The 18,031-nt window shown below is 53.5% G+C and overlaps 1 protein-coding gene across 2 annotated transcripts in view; it reads right to left on the bottom strand.

Annotated features, from left to right (window-relative positions):
- The window catches only part of MEAK7 (MTOR associated protein, eak-7 homolog), a 101,730-nt gene extending 84,063 nt beyond the window's left edge, over positions 1 to 17,667 (bottom strand). The window contains exon 1 of one of the 2 annotated variants that reach the window (XM_033844291.2): positions 17,549 to 17,667. The gene's annotated coding sequence lies outside the window, so the exon portion shown is untranslated. Of the gene's footprint in view, positions 1 to 7,814; positions 8,005 to 17,548 lie in introns of those variants that run through there. The other variant, XM_073796409.1, reaches the window with a different exon arrangement.
- Positions 17,668 to 18,031: the final 364 nt, after the last annotated feature.

Here is an 18,031-nt window from a genome sequence, read left to right as displayed (position 1 = left end):
ACCAGACCCGTTCCCCATGGCCTCAGAAGGACCGACCACCCCTGCTGAGAGCCACCTTGAGTTCACACTTCCGGCTCCCAGAGCTAAGACAGGATATGCCTCTGTTGTTTAAACCATGCAACTTGTGGTACTTTGCTGCGCCAGACCTAGGACACTCAGTATTCAAAGTTGGGGGGGGTTAAGTGCCCCCAGCTGAGCCCCCATTGAAAGCTTCTGATATAACGGGTCTGAGGCAGAGGCTCAGGGGTGGACGTCTGTAACGCTCCTGAGGGGTTCCCAGCTGTAGCCGGGCTGGAATCACTGCTCTGCTTCCCCAGTTAACCATCAGCCAGCGGATCACCTGCTGCCTACTGCTTTGTGGTGAAGGGCTAGCGGGTTACCTGCGGAGAGAAATACCCAACGCCAGGAGTCCTCAAAGCAGGGGTCCTGGACCAGTAGTTCGGCACCAGCCGGGAGCTCGTTGGAAATTCAGAGGCTCGTGCCCCAGGCAGAGCTGTTTCAGAGACTCTGGGGTGGGGCCCAGAAAGCTGTGTTTGAAGGAGCACCCCCCTCGTGATTCCCATGCACCTCAAGTTTGAGAACAAGCCTCAGAGAGGTGTGGGCCCCGATCCCGGCGTGCACTTAACAGCCTCCATCCGAGCCAGCTGGTGGGAGTTTTAAGAACCATCAGCGAAACGAAGCAAATTCCATTGCTAGCCACAAACCAGATGTTTTCTTCCTGACCCTCCTGACCAGCATCCCCCCTCTGACTCTGGTTCCCAATTTCTTTTTTTTTTTTTTTTTTCGATACGCGGGCCTCTCACTGTTGCGGCCTCTCCCGTTGCGGAGCACAGGCTCCGGACGTGCAGGCTCAGCGGCCATGGCTCACGGGCCCAGCCGCTCTGCGGCACGCGGGATCTTCCCGGACCGGGGCACGAACCCGTGTCCCCTGCATCGGCAGGCGGACTCTCAACCACTGCGCCACCAGGGGAGCCCCCCAATTTCTTTGTTAATTAACTTGTTCGTTGAAATATTAACACACCAACACAGTAACAATTTCAAACGGTCCAAGAGAGGAAGGAAATCTCCCCACAGTTCCCAGTCCTTCTCCCCAGAGGCCACCACGGCCAGAAGCTTCTGGTGGATTTTCCCAGAGCTCTGCTATGAATCCACCTTCACAGCCGTCCATTTCCCTTAAACCCACACTCCGGCAGCCCTGCAGTTTCATACCTCTCCTTCCTCTACTTAATCACGAAGCCACACAAGCCTCTGTTTTCATTACATGCCACTGTCTGAGCGGATTTAAGCCAATCCGCCACGGAGGAGCATTTCCCCAACTTTTAGTTCTATGTGTGATGTTACGTTTAACACCCTTCTGCAGATACCTTTATACCAACGGCCGAACGCTAAGGTCTCCAGATTTGTGGATTTCACAGATGAATTAAAAACACCAAGGGGCTGATACGAGGCTGCCTGCTTCTTATTTACCGACAAGCATGTTAAAAAACAAAAAAAGTAATGCCACTTATCATCACCTCTGTTCCATAAAGTAAAACCACTTTAACACCGAAATCTTAGCAAGACAAGATTATTTTAAGAGGCTAAAAAAAAAAAAAACCACGTACTTTGCTTCGTAGAAGATTCGCGTTTCTCAGTTACTACAGACCTGCAGTAACTTCCTCCTGGAATGGTTTTCAACACGATGCTTCGAGGGAAGAAGGGATCCAGGATTGCGCACGTGCACTCACCCACCAACGTCCCCAAGGGCGTCGTTTTGTAAAGAGAGGCTCCAGCAGGCGCCCCCGTCCCGCTCTCAGCGCCGCCTGCTGTCCCGGGGTCTCTAGTGCAGAATGAGCCTTCTGTCCTCACGAGGAAGGGCCAAGTGAGTTGCTCGGGGAAGGTAATTCCAAGCACGTGTCTGATGAGATTTTTGAGACAGCTGGATTTCATTCTCAAAGAAATCCTTTGGCAGGTCCTCATTCACTCAGCTCTAGCTGATGAAACCAACTGCTCCGTAATTCAATTGCCTGGTCTCTACTATCCAGGTGTTAAAATGGCTAGAAAACAGGAGGGCGGTCTGACCCCGCCCCCCGCCCCTCCCGGAGAGCTCGCCGTCGCACACCTCCTATGAGTGTTTGCAGAGGGATCCCGCGGATGTCTCCTAAACTGGGCCCATCGATGCCTGGTCTGAGGGCAGCAGAAAGCAGCACCTGGAAGCCAGAACCCAAGTTTCACCAGGTGACTTGCAGGCACCGGAAAGCTTGAGAAGGGCTGCCCGAGCCGAGCTCTGCAGAGACCCAGAAAGGCATGCATTCAGACAGCGTGAATTTGGGGGCAGTGAACCGTCAGACAGCTGGCTGTGCACCCCACTCCGCCGCCGTGTCTGTCTGTGGACACTGAGTAAGATGCCTCTCTCTCCCTGGGCCTCAGTTTCACCATCTGTAAAATGGGGGTAAGAATAAGAGCTGCCTCCCAGGAGCTGTTCTGATGATTAAATATGCTAATGATGAAGGCATTTTGTCACAGGGCTTGGCACACAATAGGAGCTCAAAAAACATGGATGCTTTTTCCCTGGCCCCAATAAAGGGACTCTGGCTCCCTCAGGGCCACTGTCTCCCCAGTCCTGACCACCCCCAGAAACCCACACGGTCCTGGGCACCTTAAATTCAGTGGTTGTAAGGCTGTCCTGGGGAGGTGCTTAAACACGCAGATGTGGTGCGTGGTCCCAGAGAGGCTGACTCTGCAGGTCACGAGTGGGGGCCTGGGACGTCTCCATCCTGGCACACGTGGTCCAGGGAGCACTCACAGACCCACTATCCTCAGGCCTCGCTGCCCGGGGTGGTCCTTAGGCCTGCAGCATCACCTGGGAGCCTGTTAGAAATGCAGGACCTCAGGCCGCCCCCAACTATTAACTCAGGATCTGCATTTTAACAAGACCCCCGGCAGACCCAGCATCGCCCAGGTTCAACCTGGTTCACTAAAGGCAAAATGCAAGGACACGGTCAATGTGGTGGCCTCCCGGGTTGGGGCCTCCCAGGCCTCCAAGCCCACCTATTCTTCATAAGACAGGTGTTAGCTATCATCCCCCAGTGCTCAAGCTCGATTTTCCTGGAATGGGTCTTGTAACTATTGCTTCCTGGAGCTGCTGTAAAGAAGCAACACAAACTGTGGGGCTTAGAACAATAGAAATGTTCTCTCACAGTCCCAGAGGTCAGAGTCCAAAATCAAGGTGTCGGCAGCGTGGGTTCCCTCCGGGGCTCCGAGGGACAGACCGCCCCAGGCCTCTGCTAGCTTCTGGTGGCTGCCAGCACTCCTGGGCATTAGGGACCTCGTAGACGCATCAGCGCAGTCTCTGCCTGCATCACCGCACGGCCTTCCTGAGGCTGTGACTTCTCTCATCAGGACACCCGTCATTGGATTCAGGGCCCACCCTAATCCAGGATGAGCTCCTCTCCAGAGCCTTAATTATATCTGCAAAGACCCTACTTCCAAACAAGGTCACATGCCCAGGGCCCAGGTATGAGGGCTGGGACCTGCCTTTTTAGGGGGGCTGCCATTCAGCCCCCCGAAGGTCTGCTCTGTGACTTACACCTCTGAGTATCTCAGCCCCTCTTCTCTGGAGGTTTTATGTTTAAGTCTCCACTCTCATCTGGGAGGAAGAAAGGCTGCATCCTCCTTTAAGAGATTTCAGTTTCCGAGAGCTAATGGCAGAGGCTGGCTTCATCCCAGACAGGTGCCTCCAGCCTCAATGACAGTGGCACCAGCGCCCACTGACACCCACCAGGAGACTGAGGCTGGAGAGGGACCGCCAGGTGGCACTCCTCCCCCAGGGGTGGGGGCGTGGCCTTGAGACAGGGCCCCACCCACCAACCAGCAAATTTCACAAAATAAACTGGGGCACCCAGGAGAGGCCACCAGGGAAGGATCCGGCCCTAAATACGAGCATGCTCATCTGGCGGTGCTTCCTGAAACACCTAACACCCGACACTGAAGGGTCTGGGAGTTGCTTTGATGAGACCCACCGACTGTGAGTGTCCCCAGGCCTCGGGGCTCAGGTGCTGGAGGTTACCTGAGCTGGGCCACGTGTGACACACACACTTGGACAGCACAGGCTGTTGGATCCAGAGCATAACTGAGTCGAAAGATCCAGCTTCCCGTCGCTCTTGGTGTAGACCAGCGGCTCTCAGCCTGGGACCCTCCTCTTCTAACCCTGTCCTGCAGCGGACTTTTGCCTCCAGAACCCACGCTCTTCAGGGCTACTCTGTCTGTGCTCCTGGGTTTGTGGTGGCCATGGGGGTGCACTGCTCACATCTCTCTCCAAGAGAGAACTCAGCAGCCTCCCTGCTCCCAGCCGAGGACAGACCTGGAGGAATGGGTCATTCCAGCCTCCCGGGGGGCTCCTCCATCACCTCACCTTCTCTCTGGGGCTCCCCACCAGCCGGGCCAAGAGCCCCTCTGTGCTGCCCTGCAGGCCGAGCCTCTTCCTTCTGCATCTCCTTTCCCGGGTGTCAGACCCGCACCGTGGGTCTCCCCTCCTTCTCCCTCCCCACCGATCCCTCACAGGCTTCCCACCCAATCAGGCTCTTGCACGTCTAATTCCAACCAGGCCTCTGAATTGGCACAGGGTTCAACTTGGCTTCTAGCTCAGGAGCCGGCAGGTGGGCGGGTCCCCACACCCAGGAATGGGATTCGAGACACCCATGGCCACAACATGACACGTGTCCTCTGTGTGCATCTCACTCCCCAAAGTCCCACCCCAAGCAGCAGCCGACCCTCTCTCTCCCTCCCCAGCACCCTTGCTCTCTCCTCTCTCCCATCCTTCTCTCCCTTTTAAACACCTGGTCTCCTCTTCCCTGCATCTTTCCGCTGTGCCCTTTCTCATAGAAACATAACCCATTTCCCTGATCAGAGCTATAAAGACCTGAGAGATGTCCATCAGGCAATCCTGCCATCAGTCCCACTTGGAAGAGCAGAGAAGGACGTGCATACTTTTTGTTAATATTTTCCGCATCCCATGGACACCAACTTCATAATTACAATAACTTAATAACTCGCTTTTTGAGTTACTGCTAAGCATCCCTTACTTTACATCGAGATGAAAGTTCAGGGAATTGCTGACCATTTGCCCAGAAGAACCTAAGGAAGGCCCCTCCTGACCAGCCAGTGGTCCCCAGACACTTTCAGGAGCTCTGTCGTAGGGCTGCCCCCATCGCCCCTCTCCCCAGCCCGACCTTGGAACTGACAGCACCCCACTCCCCACCCCACAAGCCTTGTGTGCAGAGAAGCACCTCAGCCCCAGGCTTGGGGAGGGCTCCCCCTCTCCTGCTGACCCCAAACTCCCTCCTGGCCTCCCTGCAGCCACGTGGCCTCGGGGCTCTGCCTCCATCCTTTGTTCATCCGAACCGGCCAAGCTAAGAGCATAAGCAGATTCCATGCAAATCGCCCTCAGAGAGCACAATCCGCCTTTGCCAGCCCCGCCAGTCCAAGAGGCTGCCCCGACCTTCCATAACCTCCCGCTCCGGAAAGCCACGGGACGCCCAGAGCGGGGGCGAGCGGCCCCAGCACATGCGCAGTGGAGGCCGAGGCCTCGGAGAACTTCGGGTGTGTTGCCTCTTTGGTCAGGACTGAAGAGTTCCTGATGCTCTTCTAAGGCCCACCAACCCCACCGTGGACATGACGAGCCCAGCCCCTCGGCAGCCCACAAGGTGGGAAACAGGGAGGCAGCGGCCGCGCCATCAACGACGACCCAGAGGCTCTCCAGCGGCGCACGCGCCAGGCTCAGAGAAGCACGATTCTCCCTCTGAAGCTGTATTTGCCCGTGTGAATCTCAGATCGTTGGTTCCAAGGCAGAGACTCTCAGGTTCAGTCCCTTGCTCTCTAGACCCAGTATTTCTCCAACTGCTCAGAGGAATCCTGTGGGGAGGACGACCCCTGATTTTGCAGGTGGGAGAAATGCCGCTCAGAAAGGTCTAGGAACTTGCCTAATGTCACACAGCTGGAAAGGGCAGCTTGCCTGGCCACCCAGGAACCGGCCAAAAGAATCTTCCAACAGAGCGCTGTTCTTTGAGCAAACATAGGTTTGTTGTTATTTTAAAATGTAACAACACCAAGCACACGTATCATGCTCACAACCTGCCAGGTTCTGCTCTGAGCCCTTCACCGGCACTGTTTCGTTTGATCATCTCGGAGGCAGGTTCAGGCATTAGGCAGGTTCAAGTGTTACAGCTGAGAAAACCGAGGCACAGGAAGGTTAATGGACTCCCTCAAAATCACACAAGGAGGTCGGAGCTGGGACTTACACTCGGGCATGCGGTTTGGCATCAATGAGCTTTAAATGCTGCCCTCTGCCACAGAGGAAAGAAAGGAAACACAAGAGAACTGGGTTTGGCTCATGAAAAGGATCAAAACTCACTGAATTTAAGGGCAGAAATACCCTTGGCCTTTAGCACCGAACAGCTTTTGTGATGAACCCACCGTCAAACAGACGGCAGAGCCTCCGGGTAAAGACAGGCGGCCCAGGAGCCAAGCTCTGCAGATTCCCTAGCTGTGGGACCTGCGCCCACGCTTTAGCTGGCCTCAGTTTCCCCATCTTTAAAATGTACATAAACACTTGATCACAAGTGTTGTGAAGGATAATACAACAGGACCAGGAGAAAGGGTCACAGAAGAATGCGACCTGGGCTTCCCTGGTGGCGCAGTGGTTAAGAATCCACCTGCCAATGCAGGAGACACGGGTTCAAGCCCTAGTCCGGGAAGATCCCACATGCCGCGGAGCAACTAAGCCTGTGCGCCACAACTACTGAGCCCACGCGCCACAACTACTGAGCCCACGCGCCACAACTACTGAAGCCCGCGCGCCTAGAGCCCGTGCTCCGCAACAAGAGAAGCCACCGCAATGAGAAGCCCGCGCACCACGACGAAGAGCAGCCCCCGCTCACCGCAACTAGAGAAAGCCCGCGCGCAGCAACAAAGACCCAACACAGCCAAAAATAAAATAAATTAAAAAAAAGAATGCGACCTGGTCAGGGAGGGTGGGCGCTTAGGAGATGGACAGTAAGGAGAGAGGACAAATCAGGCCAGGCTGCAGGAAAGTATGGTCATGGTCCGGCAGCAGCAGTGAGGTCTCAGGGTCTGTTAGAAACGCAGGATCTCACCCCCCACCCCCGACTTGCCAAACCAGAATCTACAGTTTAGCAAGATCCTGCAGGGAATGTGTCTGCACGTTAAAGTCTGGAAAGTCCTGCCCTGCCTCACGGGATTCTTGTTTGGAGTCAAGAAAATCTAAAGTTCCTGGTACCTTATTGGCTTCGATAAAGGTCAGCTCCTTCCCCCGCTCCACCCTCCGCCGGCAAGCGATCGCGATGGCCCTAGGGAGCCAGAGGTGAACCACCGCTGCCCAGTGCCCGCACTTCACACACACAATTTCATTTCACCCTCAGGTGAAGGACAAATACTGTCACCACGTTACAGATGAGGAAGCAGACGCTCAGAGAGAGAGAGAGGTCACTTGACTTGCCCCCATTCCCTGGGGCCGAGGCAGGCGGGGGACCAAGTCTGTCTGATGCCCCAGCCCTTGTTCTAACCATTGCGCTCTCTTGCCATGTCACTCAGCCTGCACCGTTTGGAACCCTGGGCTTGCGTGCTGCGTTCCCAAGAGCCACCCCCGGGCCCGCTCTCCCTCCCCTCCTCCATCCTCGGCTTCCAGGAGCCGGGAGAGGCGTCATCTCCCGGTGTGAAGACGGCCCCCTGGGGACCAGTTGGGAAACTCTGGACAAACGCGCTGTCCAAGCAGACAAGCCAGAACAGGAACAAAGGAACGCAACAATGTTACCGACTTGCAAATTTAGGAGCACTCTGGACTCTGCCGGGTTTGCATTGTTGGCACAGCGATCTTTTGCCCACTCTGCTGGCTGAAATCACTCCGTTCTGATTCCCTCATTTGGGGCGCAACCAGGACAGTCACCGGGACAGTGCATGGGATGCAAGCAGTGACCCTTCCAGAAAAGAACGGCCAGTCGCCTCTGCATTCCTGAGAGGAATTCCCCAGGAGCGACTGAGGACCTCGGAACCAGCTCTGGAAGCGTGCCCCTCCACTGCTCACAGTCTCCTTCTCTACTTGGGAGTTCTGGTTTCTGGCAACATGCACACGCTCGGTTTCCCTTCCAGGGGTGAGGCCCTGCTCCGGGGTACCCCAGCAGTTTCCTGGCTTCAGTGGCAGGAGGAGAGGCGGGCGTGGGTTCCGACCATCTGCCCCTCATCGGAGGGACGTCAGAGCCGAGGGCCAGGAGTGGGAAGGAAGCCACCGGGCCGAGCGGTGGCTGGAAACACTCAATGCGGATGCCGCACCGAGAACGGGATCTTGTTGCAGAAATAACATCGTGGCTGCGCATCTGCGCGTTCGTTCGACACAATCTTAGAGCCTATTTATGTGTTCCTTGTGAAAGGAACAGAACTACCTACCAGAAACAAAAAAGCAAGAAACCACACACGCCCATTGCGGCGAGGGTTCCCAGACCACACCCACATTCAGAGACTCACTGAAAGAAGTCACGAGTTTCAGCACAGAGCCATTTCCATGGCAAAGCTGTATTGACAGCAGCGGAGTCAGGATACACAGCCGGATCGGAAGGCAAAGACCCACACACAGCTGGATGTTATCGCCTGAATGTCTGTGTCCCCTCAGAATTCGTTAGGTTGAAGCCTTAAGCCCCAAACGTGACAGCAGCTGGGGATGGGCCTTTGGGGGTGTAGATGGGAAGGGAATACTTGAACTCACAAAGGAGAACGAGAAGAGGATTCAGTTAATTCCTCAGTTCATTAAACACGGCGGCAGACACCAAGAGAGGGGATGTGCACCTGCATCACTGAGAGGTGCCCATGGTGCTTTGCAGCCCCGCTCTCCGCACGGCTGATGGGGCCCCCCTCCGCTGCACTGGGCGCAGGGAAGGTTCTCTTTGCGCTGATCTGAGCCAGACTCCCCCTCTTCACTGTCACACACTGTGGTGGCCCCGTGTGGGGTCCTCAGGCTGCACTGCTCTGCCCTCGGCGCGTTCCTCCCCCAGACCTCGGGCTCTGTCTGCACTTGGCCGGCAGGAGGGAATGTAAGGGAGTTTGCTCGCAGCTCCCACCCCACCCCAGGGCTCCCTGCTAGCTGCCTTTTCCTTCATTTTATTCCTGGACTCTTTTCTGTCCATTCTGGTTTCCTGGTCCGTGGCTGCCCTCTTTGATGCAGTTCTGGGAAGAATTTTGAAATACCTTTTGTTCAGGTGGGAAGACCACCTTTCCGGCCGGGTCTGTCTGTCTAGCTCAAGACTCTCTGGGTTGCAGGTAACACGAACCCAGGGCCGGCTCCCAGGGGCCCACAACCTGCATAGTCACAGCGCAGGGCCTGGCTTAGAAGGGTCCCCACTTGGTTTCATGCTCTGCTGTCACCAGCTTGAAATTCTCAACAATGTTTGAACAAGGGGCCCTACGGGTTCTTTGTGCACTAAGGCCCCAGCATTATGTGGCTGGTCCTGCATAAAGCCATTCTAGAAACTTGAATTACCAAAGGAGATTTAGTGGAAGGTCAGGGGGTGTCTCAGGGAACCCAAAGGCACGCATGTGGTTAGGTGTCGCAGTGCTGGAAGCAGGGCCTCGAAAACGGGAAGGAGGTCTCTCTCTCTTTAGCTCCCCCGCCCCTGCCTCCCCCTTGAGCTCCCCTTCTCCACCCCTGCTTATTCTCTCTCTGAGCGGCTGCCAGCCCCACCCAGGATTTCATCTCCTCTGTTCCAGAATCAGCCCTGATGGCGTTTCAAGGGGGCAGAGATGCTGACTGGCCCAGCGCGGATCGGGTGTCCAGCCTTCGTGCAATCAGTTCTGGCCCAGGGGGCAGGGTCCGGCGGAAACCAGAGTCAGCAGTTGGCAAGAGACACATCTGCCCTGAAGCTTCCCGTGACACTCGGTCAGCAGCCCCCTGGCTGCCGCCACCCGGAATTTACGGCTTAAGCACCCGGTGTTCTCTCCCAGGAGCTTCACTCCTAGGCGGGAGCTCCTCAAAGCCTATTCGGGGATTGATTAGCCGACCCTTGACCTTAAGTCCATTTCCAGCTGAGCTACTGATTGGCGCAAACCATCTCCCCTCCTGTCATTTTCTTTCTCCTCCCATTTAAAAACAAACCAAACTGAAATAAAGAAAACTTCTCATAGAGGCCGGAAGGGTGAACAATACAGAGATCTGTGAGATGGCTGGTCTGGAAAGGAGCTACACACACACACACACACACACACACACACACACACAATAGAACGCGTGTTTTCTAAGACACTGTAAGCAAGTTACACATCTTCGGCCCTTCAAAGTCTGACCAATACTAACTCATCGCAAAGCATTCCCTGGCGGGCATTCAGAGTTCTGCGCGACAGACAGAGGCCGCCCCAAAAGGAAGTTGATTAGACTCTGGGAGATAAATCTTGTTTGCTTCCTTCCTCTCTGAGATGATTACAAGCCGGGAACAAAGGCCCTGTGTCCCGAGAGGCGTCTCCACCCGGCCCCTCACGCATTATGAATCGCGACCTCGTCACCCACCCACGGGGCACACACTGCAGAGCCCCCTTGCTGGCCCCCCACTGCCCCACGCCAGCCCCCCGGGGACTAACCCCTGGCCAGAAGCGTCCGCCAGGCCTTCTGCGGATGCCGCGCTGGGCGACACCAGCCGTCAGAAGGCCCCTTCTCCACGAGGCTCTTCCGCTTGCCCTGACAAGCTGGCCCTTCCTGCCTGAGGGCGTGCAGACCGGCAGGGAGGCCGGGTGCCCTAAGGGGGTAACAAGCACAGGCTTTGGGGGCAGAAACAGCAGCCTTCACACCTGCCCAGTGCCCACCTCCCAGCTTCTGCTCGGGAGGGTTACTTCCACGCTCCCTGCCTTTGGCGCCTTGTCTGCACAAGGGAGCTGATGACAGTAATGCTGATCTCACGGGGTGGTGAGAGGTTAAGTGTGATCACGTGTGTGAAGTACTTGGGCAGAAGGTCTTGGCCACAGGGAGCAGGGCGTGAACTCCAGCCAGGGCCGCTGAGGAATCTGCGGGCCCGGGCGAAGGGAAAATGTGCAGAAAAAAACCTCTTCCTCTGCTTCCTCTTTTCCTTTTCTTCTTTCTCTCTCTCAGACTGTCACGGTGTTTTTCGTTTGTTATTTAATGACAGGCTCCCTCAGACAGAGGCTGCTCATGGGACAAGTGGGTGGAGAGCAGCCCTGGCTACTGGGAGGGGCGGAGGCGGGAGCCGGTGGCCGGAACTCATTCTGGGAAGCAGGGAGGTGGCAGCAGGCAGGCCCGCCCAGCCCCCGGCGCATGCTCCATTACCCATCACACATCACTTACAAAACACAAACATAAAGATAAAATTATTTAGAATTTCAAGAAGGCTCCCACAGAGCCTTAAATCCCAAGCCCAGGCCCGTCTGAGCGCAGGGCCGTTTGCCCGGGAGGCCAGCCCTGACTGCAGTGATGACCGATTTATCCATCGCCCTGATTCTTGGATTCCAGAAAGTCATTCATGGAATAAACGCTTTCTAACCATTCGGGAGCACCGGCTGAAGCGGCACATAGGCATAACGGTATCAACCAGAAACTCCACTCCTCCGTAGACACCCAAGAGGAACACCTACTTGTATGAGCACCTGTACTACAATGTTCTTTGCAGCGTTGCTCACAAGAGCCCTACGCTGGAAACGCAGTACCCAAGTGCCCATCAACCGCAGAATTCTTCAACAAATGGGGCCTTTCCAGGTGATGGGACCCACACAGAAGAAAGAATGACTTACAAATACAAACGACAACAGGGCTGGATCTCACAGATAACTGTGGGGATGATTTAGGGGATGAAGGAGCTGACTCGGCCCCCTCCCCCCAGGGCAGCCCCCCAAGTCCTGGGTTTCCTTTGCCTTCTGCCTATCTCCTTACACTGAATGGGATTTTGTGGCATTCAGACGGTCTCCTGGAGGACAACGGTGAAGAGAGAGAACAGGCGGGTTCAACGTCATCCAATACAGTGCCGAGGCACCCTCTTGATTTACGGACCCTATTTGAGTCCAACTAACACTGGATGCACACCTACTATGTGCTTGGTATTAGGGACACAAGGATGAGGATGTCCCTGCTCTCAAAGAGCTGGGAATCTGTGACACAGAAAATCCCAGGGCTCAGGATCAGCTAGGTCTCAATCCACAATGGGCGTATTGATATGCCAACACCAGCATCTTGTCATTCCTTGGAATTTCTATTTATGGCACGGAAATAGTCACATGAGAGCCAAGCTTAGCTACAAGACCGTCCATTGCAACGCTGTGAAAATGGTGAAAAAATTAAACACAGTCCTACTGTATAACACAGGGAACTATATTCAATATCGTGTGATAAATCATAATGGAAAAGAATATGAAAAAGAATGTATACATACGTACAACTGAATCACTTTGCTGTACAGCAGAAATGAACAACATCGTAAAAGTTTTAAAAAGGTTAAAATAGTGAACAAATGAAAACTAACCTGTTTCTGATGATGAGAGATTGGTCCAGAGAGGGACAGAAAAGCAAAATGAGGGACCACGACACAGCCACTGGAAATCATGCTGGAGGAGGCTGTGGAATGGCTCTCAAGGCCTGTGATGAGCAGAGACTGTACCGAACGTGCAAGCCCACAGGTGAGCCTGCCACAGTTTCATAGCTGCCGCAGGAGACACGAGAGTCCTGGATCAGAGACAAAGGACTTGATCCCTCGCACACCGCAGGCGGCATGAGCATCGGCCCAGGCTCCCCAGGGCGACATGAGGGGGCCCCGGCAGGATGCCACTCACACTGCATGTTCTCCCCTGCTGAGGGACCCCGAGCTTAAGGCACCCAGATCTCTTCTGCGGGGCAGGCAGCCTGCCTGACCTTGTCCTGGAGGGAGATTCTGTATTGATATTGATCAGAAAACAACCCTGGCCTTTACTTGGAGAGAAGCGCCACGTCTAACCACCACTATACAAACATCCTTGAACAGAGGGTCCATGTTTTCCATTGAAAACACGCAGAAACCTAAGAGGCCCACGGACAACAGCTCCCAACAATGACAGAGAGAGAAATGTGGGGTCACCGAGAAACAAACAGTCCCTATGTTGCGATCTCGAGTTATGGGCAGACAAGCATGCGTATTACATAAGCACTGACGCTGGACCGGCAAAATGTACCCATAAATGTTCACAGGGGGTCTCGCTCTGAGTATTCTCATGTTTCTGTAATGAACAAGTATTGGTTTTATACGCAGAAAAATACACCTAACAAATAGTTCTTGTAGCTCAGACTAAATACCTAGCCCTTGCTATACATTTTCGAAATGCCAAACCCTGTTCTGAGCACGTGACATGGATCCCCTCATTCAATCCTCACAACAAACCATGAGGTAAACGCTGTTTATTGTGCCCATTTTCCAGATACAGCAAACTGAGGCCTTGAGAGGGCACGCAGCGGGCCATCAGTACAACCAGGATTCTGAACCCGAGTAGCGTGGCCGCAGACTTCATGCTCTTAAAACCACTTTCCTATGCGCCTGGAATAAAGCCTCATTATTAAAAGAGAAAAAGCTCTCTTACCAGCAGCCCTTTTATTTACAGATGTCATGATAAATCTAATAACAGAGACAGGAATTGTTTTCTCTCCACCCAGAAAATTAAACGAATCTAAAACCAACCACAGTTGGATAGGAAGACCATGTAATAACATGCAAACGCTTACGATTGAATCAAAAAGGCAGAATATATAAATGTATACAGCACAATATTGCACATTTGTAAGAAAAAAAAATACATATATCCACAGGGGGAAAAAAGCACTAGAACACAAAGGATACAAAGATACTACCATGTTTGTTTTAGGGGGATGAACACTCAGGGATACTTTTTACTTTTCTCCTTTTTCTGAATTTTCTATAACACGGTTATAGCTCTTTTATGATGAAAAATGTTAAAAAATTTAAGAAGACAAAACACCAATGAAGCTAATTGTAGACTATGAGGGTTAATTCAGACCGTCAAGTTCAACCCAGCCCATAGTGTATGAACTGGCTGCCAGCAGGCCTAATCTGCCTGAAGAATGTTTCACTTGGCTGAATCCCTGTTTAAACGAATATTCATTGCTTTCTGTCACTATAAAGTAGGGAGATTTCAGAGCAAATTCATCTTTCTCTGAATGTGTGCCTTCCTATGAGCCAGCAATTCCACCCCTGGCATGAATTCGATAGAAATGTGTTTGTGTAGACGTCAAGAGGCACGCGCGAAGATGCTCACAGCAGCTCTCTTATTATTGGCGTCACACACGAAAGCACCCAAATGCCCATCACAGTAAAATGACTAAAGCAGAAGTTGAGAGAGAATGGTTTACAAGCACACCCCAAATCTGCCCGAATCTCAGACAATGTGGGGGAAAGAAGCCAGCCTCAGAAGTACACCTGGATGTAAAGTGTTGATACAAACCGGCAAAGCTGATGTCCAGTGTTAGAGGCTGGGACGGTGGTCACCTCTGGGGATGAGGAACCACCAGGGCAGTGATAGTGAGGGCTGGGGGAAGGTGGGACTTCGGGGCAGGTGTGCTCTGTTTCTGGATGCGGTGAACTGTGTTCAGTTCTCAAAAATCCATCTGGCTGGACACTTTGCACGTGAACACCTTTTTGGGGCATGAATGTTGTATGTTAATTAAAAACTTTAAAATGACAAAAGTATGATAAAAATCTTCAAAGGACAAAAAAGCCAACGTTCTAGTTTCTCTTGAAAAATCAGCAGCTCTAGAAACCCGAACCCTCATTCCCACATAGTAAGGGCAGGGGTCTCCCAGGCTCACTTAGCCTGGGCACCACCTCCCTATCTGCTTCACCCATGCCCTGGCCCCTGTAGGCACCCAAGAGTCTCTCACTTCTGAGCAGAGGAAGCTGAGACTCAGAGGAAGTGAGGCCACACACCGAGGTGGGCAGCAGAGCGGTAGCTGGAATCCAGGTTTATGGGGCCCTCAGGACATCACCCATGCAGGACAGGTTAATTTCATCTGGACTGGAAGGAGGCAACGTCACTTTCGAGGTTAAAGCTGCATTCTTGCTATGACTGCAGTGAACAGAAGGCCGGGACCCTTCCCCTCTGGATTCTAACTCCACTGACTGCCCGCAAGAATACATGGCTTCAAACCCCGCAGCTCTCGATTCTGCTCTCCTTTTTAAAGCAACTGGGACCCACTGAGAAAGGGGTACTGACTCCTTTGCGAGGCGTAAGCTGAGGGGTGACTTTTCTGGGAACAGAAGCATCAGGTACCCTCCCCAAGATTTGGGGGACCTTGGGCATCAATGCAGGCAGGTGCCCCATGGGCCAGTAAATCACAGTGACATAGAAATGGGAAATCTTGGGTTCAGATCCTTCCCCAACCCGTATACTTTTACTGCCACCAATTCCATGGGGACACTTCCGGGAGCACGGAAAGTGGAGGTTAAAATCTTCTCCGCAACCTGATGCCTGAAATTCCAGCACGAAAGCCTCCATCCCTGTCATCCTTTCTCTTCCCCTGGAAGGGCACTGCTTTGCTACTATTGGTCCTTACCATGGAGGAAAGAGCTGAGAACAAGGGTTCCAAGGTGGGGGGCAGACACCTGCGATCCGGGGGTGGGGAAGACACTGGTCCCCTCCAGGAACCCCACTGAGCACTTCCTGTGTTAGGGGAGGTCCTCCTCCTCCAGAGAGGGCAGCGGATGAATGGAGAATTATAATAGACGAGCAGACAAATCTCCCGGCATACAGGACAGAGCAAATCACACAGGTGCGAACAAGGCTCTAGTGGCTTAAGCCTCCGTTCCTTTATCTGCAAAGTGGGGCTAACGCGAGTGTCCACTGAGGAGAACTGGCATGAAGACGGGATGAGAAAGTCAGGTCAAGCACTAAGCACGGTGCCTGGCGGGCAGGAGGTGCTCAGTGCTTGCCAGGTGGGGAGGAGGGGCTGACCCCGGCCCGGGGAGTCTCACCAGCTGAATATGAAACCGCGTCCCCCTAAAACTGAATTCCCTTAACCGAGTTTATGATTAACCTCTCTAACAGAAACTTTATTCCCTTTCTTGTCCCCTTTGACCTTAATTCCGGCCTAACTGATCACTAACTAATCAGCTAGAATCAGATGACTTAAGACAGCTGTTGTAGATAACATCGTTAGTGTACTAAAAGGCCATTACAGATGTCATCATTAATGGACGGACTCGGGCTGCTCCTCCAGGGCAACGTGAGCTCACAGAGCCCCCGGCCATGGACCACCTGGCCAGAGAATCGGAAACCAGAGACATTCTGAATCCCCAAACTATGATTAAGAAATGTCACAAGGGCTTCCCTGGTGGCGCAGTGGTTGAGAGTCCGCCTGCCGATGCAGGGGATGTGGGTTCGTGCCCCGGTCCGGGAAGATCCCACGTGCCGCGGAGTGGCTGGGCCCGTGAGCCATGGCCGCTGAGCCTGCGCGTCCGGAGCCTGTGCTCCGCAACGGGAGAGGCCACAACAGTGAGAGGCACACGTACCGCAAAAAAAAAAAAAAAAGAAATGTCACAAGACCATGATTAAACCCAGATTCTTTGCTCTTTGCCTTTAAAACACCCCCAACTCAAAGACCAAGTTCAAGTGGGTCTGAGGCTGGTCTCCCACTCCTTTGCTTGGTGCCCTGCTGCAAACTCCCGCTGCCAGAGTTTGGCTTTCTGAAACTCGGGCACGTAAGCCCTTTGCTGGGTTACAAGTATGATGGGTCTAAACGCTAGCAGCTGGCTTCGCCCTCATCCCTAAATGGTGGAATCAATTCCCTGGCCTGTAACAAGGGCGGGAACTTTGTTGTTTATCTCCCCAGTGTATCCCCGGCACCTAGAATGGTGTCTGCACACAGCTGACGCTCAGTAAGTATTTGGTGACCGAATGAGTAAATGAATGAATGAACGCACCTTTTAAGGCTAATTCAAGTACCTGTCCTCTCTGATAGGTCCCGGCCCTGGGGCTTTGCACCCCTCACCAGAGTGGTCTGGCAGCATTATGAAAGCACGTTTTCTCATTGGTCAACACTTTCAGGAATGAATACAGGAATGGAACGGGTTACCAGAGTGAAGGAGGAGGTGACTGATTAGCTGATAAACCCACGTGCTAAGCCTCAGGGTCCCTCCCCGCCCCCCCCAACTCCCTTCCTGGCTCTCCACCTGCTTTAGGATTCGGAGAAAACACGCAGGCAGGTCCTCCCTGCCCCTCGGCTTGGGGGGGATTAATCCAGCTCAGAGGGACCTTCTAAAAAGCGGACAGGTCGAGCTCTTTCCTCTCCGGGGCCCAAACAGGCGAGGCACGCCTGGGGGAGAAAGGCCGATATCGGCAAAGAGTTCATTATCCTTATGCAAGAAGCTATCTGAGACCTCCGTTCCTGAACTTCAGGCTGCGGGTGGGGTCCTTGCAAGGGGTCTACAATCCACTAGTGAACAGAATTTTAAAATGGCTCCAATATATATTCACTATTTCACAAATTTATATAAATGAAGTTTTAAGGAATAAAACACAGCTCCCTTACCATCGGCGTCTTAAATCTTCAGTGGCTTTTTGTCCTTAGGTATTTTCTGTAGCACCAGAAGATGAAAAGCACAGGTAGGGGCTCCACCCTCGAGCCCACCCACCCCACCTCCCCGCAACTCTGCTCCACAAGCCCCTCGGGCGGCTCGGACGCTAGCGGCCATATTTGCACCTTGCAAGTCAGCTGCTCTGGCTGTAGGTGATTGGACAAAGGGTGGTCACCTGACTCAATCTGGGCCAATCAGGTTCTTCCTCTGAGCCTATGCCTTATCATACTGTGTCTTGGATTTGTGATTCATAATTTTAGGTGCTGCGGGCAGCTCTCTGCCACGTGGGTTGAGGCGAGTAAGTAGACCGGCATAGAGAGAAGATGGAGGAGGGACACTACCAGGGTATCTGATGGCCTTCCGTCTGGTTCTGACTCCCTAGGAGTCAACCGTGTGTCTTCCAATAAATTCCTCTCGTTTCCTCGTAAGTTCGCCCA

The sequence above is a fragment of the Tursiops truncatus genome, chromosome 19, assembly GCF_011762595.2.
Source record: "Tursiops truncatus isolate mTurTru1 chromosome 19, mTurTru1.mat.Y, whole genome shotgun sequence".
NCBI lineage: Eukaryota > Metazoa > Chordata > Mammalia > Artiodactyla > Delphinidae > Tursiops > Tursiops truncatus.
The sequence above is the reverse complement of the archived record's forward strand: the minus strand, read 5'-3'. Positions and strand labels throughout refer to the sequence as shown.